Source organism: Chrysemys picta, unplaced genomic scaffold, assembly GCF_011386835.1.
Source record: "Chrysemys picta bellii isolate R12L10 unplaced genomic scaffold, ASM1138683v2 scaf301, whole genome shotgun sequence".
NCBI lineage: Eukaryota > Metazoa > Chordata > Testudines > Emydidae > Chrysemys > Chrysemys picta.
Genome location: NW_027053008.1, coordinates 6,570 through 10,000, shown reverse-complemented (window position 1 = coordinate 10,000; position 3,431 = coordinate 6,570). Strand labels below are relative to the sequence as shown.

At 72.8% G+C, this 3,431-nt stretch overlaps 1 non-coding gene across 1 annotated transcript; it reads right to left on the bottom strand.

Moving 5' to 3' along the window:
• Positions 1–2,071: 2,071 nt before the first annotated feature.
• Positions 2,072–2,190, bottom strand: LOC135978529 (5S ribosomal RNA). Its single transcript, XR_010595933.1, has one exon. It is a non-coding gene; the product is annotated as a 5S ribosomal RNA (ribosomal RNA).
• Positions 2,191–3,431: the final 1,241 nt, after the last annotated feature.

The following is a 3,431-nucleotide window of genomic DNA, read 5'->3' as shown; positions in this document are numbered from 1 at the left end:
CAGAGGGGGGGCTTAATAGTCGAGAGGGAGCAGGTCCGGGGGAGGCTTAATAGTCGTCCCCCGAGGACTCCGGGGGCCAGGCTTAATAGTCGTCCCCCCCCCCCCCCCCCGGGCGCTCCAGGGGGGAAAGCTTAATAGTCCTCCCCCGAGGACTCCGGGGGCAGGCTTAACAGTCGTCCGCCCCGGGCGCTCCAGCGGGAAAGCTTAATAGTCCTCCCCTGACAGTGTGTGTGTGTGTGGGAGGGAGGCTTAGCAGTCTTGCCCCGGGTGGTCCGGTGGGGGAGGCTTAGCAGTCATCCCCCGAGGACTCCGGGGGCAGGCTTAATAGTGGTTCCAGGGGAGGCTTAATAGTCTTCCCCCGGGCAGTCCGGGAGAGGCTTAATCGTCATCCCCCGACAGTGTGTGTGTGTGTGTGTGGGGGGGAGGCTTAGCAGTCTTCCCCCAGGCTGGGTGGGGGCCTGGCGGGAGGCGTCGCAGTCTTCCCCCGGGCGGTCCGGTGGGGGAGGCTTAGCAGTCGTCCCCAGGGCGGTCCGGGGGTGGGGTGGGGTGGGGGGCCTCACAGTCGTCCCTCGGAGAGCCGGGTCGGCGGCAGTGGTGGGTTTACGTCCAGCCTCCGGAGGGTGCGCGTCCTCGGAGGCGATGCAGGCGCCGCAGAGAGGCAGCCTCCGAGGCAGGGAGCGGAGCACCGAGGCTGGGGAGAGGGGAGCAGGAGCCGGGGGCTGGGGGTGGGGGTGGGGGGCGTTCAGGACAACCGGTCAAGCCCCGGGAAGCAGCTGTCAAATGTTCCAAGTCCCCACTCGGCCACCAGGTCCACCCCAGTCTAGCAATGGGGTTGACCTGGCTGACGGCCGGTTAGTATCAAGGTAAACTCACCGTCGTCCACAGGAGGGCAGCTCTCAGGCCGGCCGGCTGCGGCTGACTCTGGGGCGGCGCCCGGTCCCGGCAGCGAGGGGCGGGGGGCGCGGAGCGAGACGGGGCTAACCGGGGGGGGGGGGGCGCCTCCTGCGACTTTGGGGGCCGCGGGTCGTCAGTGGCGTGCAGGCCGGGCCTCTCCCGGGGGATTCGGGGGGGCGGTCCTGCGGGCCGGGCGCAGGGGGCTCGGGCGAGCCCGGGCCGGTCCGCCCCGGGGCCGGGGTCTCCGCCTGCGGCTCAGGGGGGCGCGGGTCGTCGGGGGAGGAAGCCCGGGGGAGCTGCACACCGGCCCGCCAGGCCAGGCCTGGCCTGGATGGCCGCGGGGGGATTCGGGGCGGTCCCGCGGGCCGGGGGCCGGGCGCAGGGGAGGCGGGGGGGCCGAGCGAGTCCGTCCCGGGCCCGGGGCCTCCCCCTGCGGCTTTGGGGTCCGTGGGTCCCCGCTGGCGGAAGCCACTGGGAGCTGGACACCCGCCGTCCGTCCCGCCTGGCCAGGCCTGGCCTGGGTGGCCGCGGGGGGATTCGGGGCGGTCCCGCGGGCCGGCGGCCGGGCGCAGGGGAGGCGGGGGGTCCGAGCGAGTCGGTCCCGGGCCTGGGGTCTCCCCCTGCGGCTTTGGGGTCCGTGGGTCCCCGCTGGAGGAAGCCGCTGGGCGCTGGACACCCGCCGTCCGTCCCGCCTGGCCAGGCCTGGCCTGGGTGGCCGCGGGGGGATTCGGGGCGGTCCCGCGGGCCGGCGGCCGGGCGCAGGGGGTCCGAGCGAGTCCGTCCCAGGCCCGGGGCCTCCCCCTGCGGCTTTGGGGTCCGTGGGTCCCCGCTGGAGGAAGCCGCTGGGCGCTGGACACCCGCCGTCCGTCCCGCCTGGCCAGGCCTGGCCTGGGTGGCCGCGGGGGGGGATTCGGGGCGGACCTGCGGGCCGGCGGCCGGGAGGGTCCGGGCCAGTCCGCCCCATGCCCGGCGTCTCCCCCAGCGGCTTCGGTGGCCCCGGGGGGGGTCCTCCGCGGAGGAAGCCGGGTGGGTGGGGAGCCGGACCCCAGGCGCCCAGACCCGTGACCTGCGGCCGCGACCTCCGACTCGGCAGGAGCGACGAGGGGCTTTCCGGCCCGTCCCCCCCTCTCCTTCCCCCCCAGAAAAGGAGAGAGAGCTGACTCGGACCGGGAAAAGCTGCCTACGGCACCTGGGATTCCCAGGCGGTCACCCATCCAAGTACTAGCCAGGCCCGGGACGGTTTACCTTCCGAGATCGGACGGGATCGGGGGCGTTCGGTCCGGTATGGCCGTAGGCACCCGGCCCCGCGCCTCCTCGCCCGCTTTCCCCTGCCGACGCCCGGGCCTGCCGCACGGTGAGCCCCGGTCGGACTGCCCCCCCCCCTGCGGCAGGGCCCCCGTCTCTCGCGGGCCCGGTCCTTTTTTCCTTTTCGAGCTCCGGGGCCCGGGCTGGCCGCCAGAGCCCCTCCGCCCGCCCTCCCCGGCGTCGGGGAAAATACTGTCCCGGACTTCCAGTGCGCCCGATCCTGTCAGCCGGGGGGTGGGGAGGGGCAGTCCCTCGCTGCGGCCGGGGAGGGTGAGCCCAGGGCGGCTTGCCTGCCGTGCGAGGCCCCTCTCGGCCACCAGGTCAACCCCGAGTCGAAAGGGCTGAAAAATTTTCAGAGTCCCCTCCCGGGCACCAGGTCAACCCGTGGAATCGGACGGGTTCACCTGCTGGCCGGTTCGCTTCCCGGCCACCAGGTCAACCCCTAGGTTGCCGACCGGCCTACCCAGTGGCCGGTTTGCTTTCCGGCCACCAGGTCAACCCCTAGGGGTTTTAACGGGGGCACGCCCGGTGGCCTCTTTCCCGTCCGGTCACCAGGTCAACCCGGATCTCCCTCCTTCCCTGGGCGTCCCCTCCTCGGAGGCGTCAGGTTCCATTTCCCCCCCCCCCCCAGACTTCCAGGGGCCCGATCCAGTCGGCCGGGAGGCAGTCCCTCGCTGCGGCCGGGGAGGGTGAGCCCAGGGCGGCCTGGTCCATGTCTCTAGTGGGCCCGATCCTTTTTTTTTTTTTCGAGCTCCGGGGCCAGGCCCGCCCGGGCAGCCCTCCTCGGAGGCGTGGGGCGATTCCCCCCCCCCCCCAGACTTCCAGGGGCCCGATCCTGTCGGCCGGGAGGCAGTCCCTCGCTGCGGCCGGGGAGGGTCAGCCCAGGGCGGCTTGCCTGCCGTGCGAGTCCCCTCTCGGCCACCAGGTCAACCGCGAGTCGAAAGGGCTGAAAAATTTTCAGAGTCCCCTCCCGGGCACCAGGTCAACCCGTGGAATCGAACGGGTTCACCTGCTGGCCGGTTCGCTTCCCGGCCACCAGGTCAACCCGTGGAATCGGACGGGTTCACCGGCTGGCCGGTTCGCTTTCCGGCCACCAGGTCAACCCGTGGAATCGAACGGGTTCACCTGCTGGCCGGTTCGCTTTCCGGCCACCAGGTCAACCCCTAGGTTTTAAGGGGGGGGGGACGCCCGGTGGCCTCTTTCCCGTCCGGTCAGCAGGTCAACCCGGATCT